The sequence below is a fragment of the Chiloscyllium plagiosum genome, unplaced genomic scaffold (assembly GCF_037043375.1).
Source record: "Chiloscyllium plagiosum isolate Xiang-an unplaced genomic scaffold, Cpla_swu_hap1 HiC_scaffold_42, whole genome shotgun sequence".
NCBI classification, from domain to species: domain Eukaryota; kingdom Metazoa; phylum Chordata; class Chondrichthyes; order Orectolobiformes; family Hemiscylliidae; genus Chiloscyllium; species Chiloscyllium plagiosum.
The window spans coordinates 51,104,503-51,114,339 of NW_028270180.1; the positions used below are offsets into that span (position 1 = coordinate 51,104,503).

Genomic DNA, 9,837 nt, shown 5'->3' on the forward strand with positions numbered 1-9,837 from the left:
CTAGAGTAACTACTTCTATGGCCTCGGGTTTTAACTGGCATTGTGCACTGCAAGGACGATTCACCGACTTCGTGGTTACTCGTATTGGTTCACAACCTCGTATAAGCCCCACATCATGTTTGCCTTTTATCCATAATTCAGTAGGGACCGTTATTAACCTTGGGTCTGAGACGTTTATGTTAGGGAAACGCCAGGCAGGCCTTCGAGGCTCTTCAGGGCTCGCGGGGGTTACCTCGACTGTTCTATTGCCTGAGTTAGACAAATTAATTTCTTCCTATATGTCCGCACATCTGCATTGAACCACATACCCACATCGTCCCAGAACACTCAGCATTTCGTTCTTTATGCCTTTAGTACCCATGGCCCCAAATCCTGCCAATTGTCACTGGACACCTTCGCCAGTGACACGCGAGGAGCGCAGCCTTCCACATCAAAAATATAGAATTTACTTGCCGTCACAGGTACTTTACATAAGTTCACACTGACTGCACATCTGTCATCCCTTCAATAAAATTCGCACAATAACAACTGACCTGGTTTAACCAATCTCCTGAACCAATACTTCTCTTATGGGTGATCAGGGCAATCCTGGTGTATGTGTGCTGTGCAGTGCAGCATATTCCCGCAAAAAAAAAATCGATGTTGATATGATTAACATGGTTACCTGCTTCCAGGGCGAGTGAATTGCTTATTGAACTCATTGCTCTCCGGCTTAATCGCCACTCATAGACATACACAAGGGGTCGTGCGTTGTATTTTGCAGTTTACACTTGTGAATCTTCCCTTTTAATTACCTGCAAGCCCGTCGGAGTACTGAGCAAATACAACCCCAGTCTCACTATGAGATCCCGAGCCATCAAATGTAAAGGACAGAATTCCGCTAACAAAATTGAGAATTAGAATGTATGCACATTACTGATTTCACAAAATATGGGTGCGGTACAACTCTCTCATATCACGAAGCCTGATGCCTCCATTGAGTTCAGGAACATTCCACTCATCTTTATTGGCGTCAACTCTCTGAACTGTCTTGATTTGAGGAGTGAATGTGCTGGCCATGTATCTACCAAAAAGGTAACTGGTGTACCTTCCACATATAACATAGAGGTAGGCATCGACATATACGCATCATTGGTTTATTGAATATATTGTCCACACTCCGCAATCTCAATATTCAATATAGAGTTGGGATACATCTCAGTGCCCGTTAGGTTAGTAGAAGTGATTAGCATAAGGGATTCTTCATAGCCAAATATAAAGGAAAGAGGCTTACCTGTACCTTGTGGCCTTCCCACCTCAACCTCAGTCGTCCCCTGTCAGTCACTATGCTGTCCAGCCTCCAGGACCGATTGAGGCTGTCTGTGCGGGCACTGTCTCGACTAGTGGTCCATTGCTCCTCAAACAAAGCACTAGCCAGATCTATCTCTGCAAGCACACTTCCGCGATCCCTTCCTCTTTTGCGAACTCCACCTTTGCCTCTCTCTTTTCCCGCAGTTCCTCCCTCCAACTGCTGAACGACCATTTGCATCATAATAAGCTGATGTTTATGTGATTGCTGTTGCATCTTTAATTTCCGGTTATGGTTCTCTTGAGCCAGCAATTTTTCAGCATGTATCACGTATTGTTCTATCTAATTCAGCTTTCCCGTGTCCCAGGTAATACACGGATATTATTACCTATTTTGTTGTTTCGTACTTCATTCCATTGATGAAGCTGCTCCTCAGGTCTGCCTCATACAGTGTGATCTCTGCCGTCGTTATGTCCTTGGGTGGTATCAGTCCACAATAGACGTTATCGACTTTCGTGAGGCGCTTAAGGTACTGGGACATTGTCTCAACTTCTTTAGGGATTCTTGCTTCAATTGATTGTGGGTACGATATGCTATTGGTGATTCAGAAGACCCTGAGGCGGCGACCGTTGACTTGGATCTGATCCAGTCTTAAGACACTGTACAGCTTCATTAGGTTGTTTTCCGTGTGTGTGTGCATGTGCGTTGGTGTTTGTACGTGTACTTGATCTATCCTTTATTCGAGATTTTCTTTCCCTGAAATCAGGCTCAGCCTTCAACATGTTATAAGCACTCCAATTCACAGGTTCTATTTTACCCTTCCGTTTCTCCTTCTCTCTCTCCTCCAACGGTGACCTCAGCATTTGCAACTGCATGTTACTAAAACTTCCTTCCTCCAGAAAACCACATTCCTTGATTTACATTTTTAACTGCTTTACAGAAACCGGGCCATAATTATTTATCATATATTGTATTTTTTCTTGACCATTCCGAGTTGTCTGTCGACCCTCTTTTTGTTCGCTCTTGTTGGAGCCGATTTTCATGGATATTGGAAAAGTGAACATCTCTCTATGTCTGTCTGTCTATCTGTCTGTCTGTCTCTCTCTCTCACGATACCATAATCTTCTCTTTGCCAATATAACTTGTTTTTACCTGCCGAGGTCCCCTCTCATTGGTTGCGACCGCCTCATTGCCTTGGTTTTCACAAACCAAGAACCCACGTAACCGGTACAGCTTTGGCGACTCCAACGTGGCACATGGTGGCTTCAAGTCTATACCGACGTTAATCTTGCTGTCTCTTAAACTCTCTCGAGACGGCAATCCTTTCACTTGAGTTTTACTCGAATATCGCTTGAGAGTTCACTGGTCCCGTTTCCTGGTTCATTTATTCTCTTCGAACGAGTCTCCATGTCGGATTACTTTAGCCACAACTCTTACCCCGACCCTATTCGATTCGGAACGCGACTCTGGAACGATCCACTTATCCCCAGTTCTCTCATGCAAAGGGGCCAATTCAGTGCTCGAGATGGAGTGAAAGACCTTCAAGGCAGTGGCGCGTACACCTCCTGGGAATCTTCAAAATCTTACCCAGTCGCAGGGTCCCAGGCGAGCCCCCAAGTTTACTGCCGTGGGATTTCAATCGATTCGACTCAAATGCTACCAAGAGCAAAGGAAAAGTTTAATTTTGAAATTTGCAGAGTGGACCCGACACATTTGTAAGACGCCTCATAAAATGGACGCCTGACGGTTTTCACATATTCCCTTTATACTATATATCGCCTTGCCTTAACACACCTCAAGCCAGGAACCTGGATCAGTCGAATTCCTTTCCACACATGGAGTTGCTTTTTCTAATTCATGGACTGCAGATATAATAGATTATTGGCCTTGAGAGTCAGCTGAAAATTAGGTTGAACTTTACATTTTTTCGGTCTTTTTGCAAAGTTAGGTCCATACTTCTTTGTTTCAAACTGATTTCACAAGAAATGATAATTTTCCATTACAGGGGATCAGGCTGACAGTGACTGAATAAGTGTGATGGAGTGAGGATGATAGTGACACAATGAGGGTGAGGTGTCAGCGTGGTAGTGATGCAGACTATGTGAGTGGATCAGGCCGATATGTACGCAGTTTGGGGGGGTCAGAGTGATTGTGATGCAGTAAGTCTGAGGGATCAGACCGATAGTGACGCAGTAAGTGTGAGGTGGTCAGGGTGATAGTGAAGCACTTCGTGTGAGGGGTCAGTGTGAGAGTGACGCAGTAAGAGTGAGTGGTCAGTTTGATACTGACACAGTAATTGAAGAGAGATCAGGCTGATAGGGATGCAGTAAGTGTTACTATGTCAGGCTGATCCTGACGCATAACGTGGGAGAGGACAGGGTGATAGTGACGCAGTAAGTGTGCAGGGGTCAGGCAGAGACTGTCGCAGTGAGTGTGAGACAGTCAGGGTGATAGTGAGGGAGTAAGTGTGTGCGTTCAGGCTGGCAGTGACACAGTAAGTTGTGAGCATCAGGCTGATAGTGGCCAATAAAAGTGAGGTGTTAGGGGAATAGTGACGCAGTAAGTGTGAGGTGTCAGGCTGTTAGTGATGCGGTAAGTGTGAGGGGTCAGTCTGATAGTGAAGCAGTAAGTGTGGTGGGGTCAGGCTGATAGTGTCACAGTATGTGTGCGGGGTCAGGCTGATAGTGATGCAGTAAGTGTCCGTGAGTCAGAGTGATCCTAATGCAGGAAATGTGAGGGGACAGGGTGATAGTGACGCAGTGAGTATGAGGGGGTCAGCGTGATGGTGACGGAGTAAGTGTGAGTGTTCAGGCTGATATTGATGCAGTATGTTGAGGGCGTCAGGCTAATACTGGCCAGTAAGTGTTAAATGACAGGGTGGCAGTGATGCGGGAAATGTGAGGAGTCAGACTGATAGACACGGTGAAATTGTGAGGGGTCAGGCTGATAGTGATGCAGGAAGTGTGCGAGTGTCAGGCTGATAGTGACGCAGTAAGTGTGTTGGGAGCAGAGTGATAGGAACGCAATAAGTGTGAGCGGCTCTGGATGACAGTGACAGGTCAGTATGAGGGGGAGGATGGTAGTGATCCAGTGAGTGTGAGGTGTCAGGATGACAGTGAAACAGACTGTGTGAATGTGTCATTGTGATGGTGACATGGCAAGTGTGATGGGGTCAGGGTGACAGTGACGCAGTGAGTGTGAGATGTCAGTGTGATAGTGACGCAGAACATTTGAGGGGCCAGGCTTATAGTGACGCAGTATGGGCAAGGGGTCAGGGTGAGAGTGATGTAAATGCACTCACAGGGCCAGGTTGTCGTAAAGCTGTAAGTGTGAGTGTCTCAGGCTGATAGTGATGAAGTAAATGTGACGGGGTAAGGTGGATAAGGTTGCAGTAAGAGTGCAGGGGTAGTGCTAGAAGTGACGCAGTAAATGTGAGTGTTGAAGCTGATACTGACGCATTAAGTTTAAGGGGATCAGTCTGATCTTGACGAAGTATGTATGACATTGTCAGGATGATAGTTACGCTGTAAGTGTATGGGGGCACAATGATCTTGATGCAGCAAGAGTGGCGAGTCAGGGTGATAGTGACGCAGTAAGCATGAGTGGGTAAGTCTTATAGTGACGCAGTATATGTGAGGGAGTCAGCCTGGTAGTGGCGCAGTATGTGTGAGATGGTCAGGCTGATATTGATGCAGTCTGACCCCTCACACTTACTGTGTCACTATCAGCCTGACTCCATCACATTTATTGTGTCAGTATCAGACTGACGCAGTTGGGGTCAAAATGATAGTGACGCAATAGGTGTAAGCGGCTCAGGATGATAGTGACACAGTGGGTGTGAGATACCAGTGTGATAGTAACGTAGTAAGTGTAAGTGTAAGGCCCTCAGTGTGATAGTGCCACAGCAAGTGTGGGGTGTCAGGGTGTAAATGACGTCGTAAGTGAGAGAGGGGCATTGCGATAGTGAAGCAGTAAGTGTGAGGGGGTCAGGCTGATAGTGACACAGTCAATGTGACGGGGCAGTGTTTTAGTGACAAGATAAGTGAGAGGCGTCAGTCTGATACTGACACAATAAATGTGATTGAGTCAGGCTGATAGTGATACAGTAAGTGTGAGGAGTCAGACAGATAGGGACACAATAAGAGTAAGGATTCAGGGTGATAGTAACATGGGAAGTGTGAGGGCGTGACTGAAAGTGACGCAATAAGTGTGTGGTGGTTAAGCTGATGGTGACGCAGTAAAAATAAGGCCGACAAGGTGAAAATGGCAGAGACTGTGTGAGTGGGTCAAGGTGATAGTGACGCAGTAAATGTGAGGAGGTCAGGGTGAAAGTGACGCAGTAAATGAGAGAGTATCAGAGTGAGAGTGACGCAGTAAGTCTGAGGGGTCAGACTGATATTGACGCAGTAAGTGTGAAGGGGTCAAGCTGATAGTGACACAGTCAGTGTGCGGGGAGAGAGTTTTAGTTACACAGTAAGTGCAAGGCGTCAGACTGAAACTGATACAAAAAGTGTGAGTGGTTCAGAGTGATAGTGACGCAGTACGTCTGAGGAGTCAGGCTGATAGTGACGCAGTCAGTGTGATGGGGCAGAGTTTTAGTAACATGGTAAACGTGAGGCGTCAGTCTGATACTGACGCAAAAAGTGTGATGGAGGCAGGCTGATAGTGACGCAGTAGGTTTTAGGAGTGAGGGTGATATTAACATAGGAATTGCGAGGGCGTAACTGATAGTGACGCAATATTTGTGGGGCTGTCAGGCTGATAGTGACGCAGTAAAAATGAGGATGTCAAGGTGGAACTGGTGCAGTAAGTGTGAGGAAGGCAGATGGACAGTGACGCAGTAAGTGTGAGGGGTTCACGCTGATATTGAGGCATGCAAGTGTGAGGGGCTAGGTTGATAGTGACGCTGTGTGCCGGCGGGTCTGGCTGATAACGACGCAGAGAATGTGAGTGTCTCAGTGTGACAGTGACGCATTACGTGTGAGAGGGTCAGGGTGATAATGACAGAGGAAGTGTGAGGTGGTGAGTTTGATAGTGATGCTGTAATTGTGAGCTTGGTCAGCGTGATAGTGAGGGGCTCAGGCTGATAGCGACACAGCAATTGTGAAGAGGTCAGGGTAGTAGTGACGCAAAACGTGTGAGCAGGTCAGGCTAATAGTGATGCAGTGAAGGTGAGAGTGTTGGTGTGCTAGTGACGCAGTAAGTGTGAGCCGCTCAGGATGATAGTGTCACAACATGTGCGAGGTTTCAGGTAGACACCCATGCAGTAAGTGTGACGTGTTCAGGGTGAAAGTGACACAGACACATTGAGGGTGTCAGATTGAAAGTGACACAGGAAATGTGAGGGGACAGGTTGATAGTGACACAGTAAGTGTAAGGGGTCAGGCTGATAATGATATATTAATTGTGATGGAGTCAGGATAATAGTGGTGCAGTGAGTATGAGTTGTCAGGGTGATAGTGACACACACACGGTGTGAGTGGGATAGAGTTATAGTGATGCAGCAAGTATGAGGAGGTTAGAGTGATAGTGTGCAGGGTCTGGCTGAAGGTGACGCAAGAAGAGTGAAAGGTTCAGGGTGATCTGGACGCACTAAGTTTGGGGGCTCAAGGTGATAGTGATGCTGTAAGTATGAGTGGGTCAGTCTGATAGTGACACAGTACATTTGAAGGGCTCAGGCTGGGAGTGATGCAGTAAGCGTGAGGGGGTCAGGCTGATATTGATGCACTAAGTGAGAGGGTATCAAGGTGATGGTGACGCATGAAGTGTGAGCAGGTTAGAGAGAGAGTGACGCCGTGAGTGAGTGGGGTTTGGCTGATAGGGATGCAGTAGGTGCGCATGTGTCAGGGTGTGAGTGATGCAGGAAGTATGAGGGTGCCAGAAGTATAGTGACGCATCAAGTATGAGGGGGTCAGAGTGATTGTGACGCAGTAATTCTGAGGGGATCAGGGAGATACCAACGCAGTAAGCATGAGGGTGTCAGGCTGTTAGTGACGCTGTCAGTGTGAGTGCCTCAGCCTAATAATGATGAAATAAATTTGAGAGAGTAATTCTGCTTGTCAGGTGATAAGTGTGAGTGAGTCAGGCTGGTAGTGATGCTGTACGTGTGAGTGTTGAAGCTCATAGTGAAGCAGTAGGTGTGAGGTGGTCAGTGTGATTGTGAGGCAGTAAATGTGAGAGGGTCAAGATGATAGTGACATAGTTAGTTTGAGGAGGCAGTGTTGTAGTGACACCGTAAGTGTGAGGCGTCAGTCTGATACTTACATAATAAGTGTGATGGAGTCAGGCTGATAGTGACACAGTAAGTGTAAGGAGTCAGGGTGATAGTAACATAGGAAGTGTAAGGGTGTGACTGATAGTGACAAAGTAAGTGCTTGGCAGTCAGGCTGATAGTGACGCAGTCAAAATGATGGTCTCGAAGTGAAAGTGGCGCAGTAAATGTGAGGGCGCCAGATGGATAGTGATGCAGTAAGTTTGAGGGGTTCACGCTGATATTAAGGCGGTAAGTGTGAGGGGTCAGGTCTATAGTGATGCAGTAAGTGTCGGCGGGTCAGGCTGATAGTGATGCATTCAAAGACCAAATATCCAAGGCTCACTGTAGCGCTGATTAGTGAGACTTCTCAAGGCTAAGACAAAAATCAATAGTTCTCATCCTGGTCATAAATCACAATGCTTCATTTTAAAATTCTCCTCTCCTGCTTCTAGATTCACCAATGAGGGAACAAAATTTAATTGCACCACCCTGTTTATCTCTTCAAATATTTTGCAACTCTCAATGAGATTACCTCTCTTGTTTTGAAACTGTTAAAAAAAGGCCGGATTTGCCCAATTAAAATTCAGAGGACTAACGTTCATCCATTATATCAAGGCGAAACACCATTCGTGGTATTCCTCATATGGCATTAGTATCTTTCCTAAATTGAGGATTGTAATTCCTCATACTGTCGTCCAAGTGCGGTCGAACTGAGCCACCATACATTGGAAATAATGCTTCGTTCTCGTGCCCTGAAATCCTTCTGCAGCTTTCGCAACAGACTTCTACAACTGCTACTAGACTGCAATGACTTATTAAAAACTTCTCCAAGATGCATTTCAAAAAATCTGTACATAAGACTTTCTACTTCATACCTTCGACAAATAATCTCCACACATTTCCCTCCTGACAAGTATGATAAAGTCAAATCGTTGCTATTTATTAGATCATGAGGGACATGGATAGGTTGACTCGTCACGGTGTTTTCCGGCTGGTGAGGAAGTCAAAATTTAGAAAACATCGGTTTACATTTAGAGGGTAAGGATTTAAAAGGGACGTCAGGGTCAACTTTTTCAGTCGTGTCCAGAATGAGCTGCCAGAGAAATTGTTGTAGACTGGTACAACTGTAAAATTTAATGGCATCTGGATGGATATAGAGTAACAAGGTTTTGAGGGATGTGGGCCAAATGTTGGCAAATGGGACCTAGTAATTTAGGATAACTGTCCACCATGGTCAAGTTGGAAAGAAGGACTACTTTCCGTGTTGTATTGTTCAAGGACTTGATGACTCTAGAACAACCGCAAAAACTTTGGAAATAATTCCGTCAAGACGATTTCAAGTTCCAAACCTTTGGTTAATCTTCCCCTTTTGCGCTCACAAATTCATTACCTGATGTCAGAACTTACGGATTAGTTGCTGGATCCATTCATGTAAATTGGTTCTGCATTCTTTCTAATTCCGATATTGTTTTTACGAATGTAGCTAGTGTTTATGGACTTAGCATCAATATTTCTAATACCATATTTCGATGAATATTAAAACACAACAGCATATCTAATTTGGCACCAGATGATGAGCAATTGAGTCAAAATCGATCGGACGCAGTGAGACAATGATCCTCTCTTCGTGTGGTGTACATCCGTGACTCTATAATTCTACGAAGAATCATTCCCACAACTTCAGCTGTGTCAGAATCTAGTTTGCGGTGAAAGCCTGTCAATCTGCGAAGGTACCGTTCGTCTGGGCATCTGCAAATGATTTGGCGAAATCTTTGGGTCTTGACAATTTGTTCTTCCAACAAGTGAATTCAGTTATTTTACTATGAAAATTAACAGGCTTGCCGCAGCTGTGATGGCCGAGAGGTTAAGGCGTTGGATTTAAAATCCAATGGGGTCACCCTGCGCAGGTTCGTAATCCTGTTCACAGCGTAGAATCTTTTAAAAGTCATTAATTCATTTGCAGAATTTGAATTTCGTGGAGCTTGAGCTTTGCATTCAATCGAAAGTAAATTTTCAACTGTGAAGAATCCGAAGTAATTTCAAGACTGACCCAGTCATCTAATTGAATAAATTATGTGTCGAGACACAAAAAGCCACCAACTTCCAACACGAATCAGTGTCAACACATTTGTCGAACTATCATGAAATTCGGATGTTCGGGAGGTGGAATTCAGCAAAACAAGAAGCAATGCAATACATTTACCTGCAGGTGATGACATCTTTTTCAGGATCAGTTGAAAGTCAAGCTGAGAAAGTTCAACCTAATTTACAGCTGACTCTCAAGGGCAATGATCTA

The 9,837-nt window shown here is 45.3% G+C and overlaps 1 non-coding gene across 1 annotated transcript; it reads left to right on the forward strand.

The window, feature by feature from the left end:
- The first annotated feature begins 9,387 nt into the window (after positions 1 to 9,387).
- On the forward strand, positions 9,388 to 9,470 carry trnal-uaa (transfer RNA leucine (anticodon UAA)). The gene has a single exon. It is a non-coding gene; the product is annotated as a tRNA-Leu (tRNA).
- Positions 9,471 to 9,837: the final 367 nt, after the last annotated feature.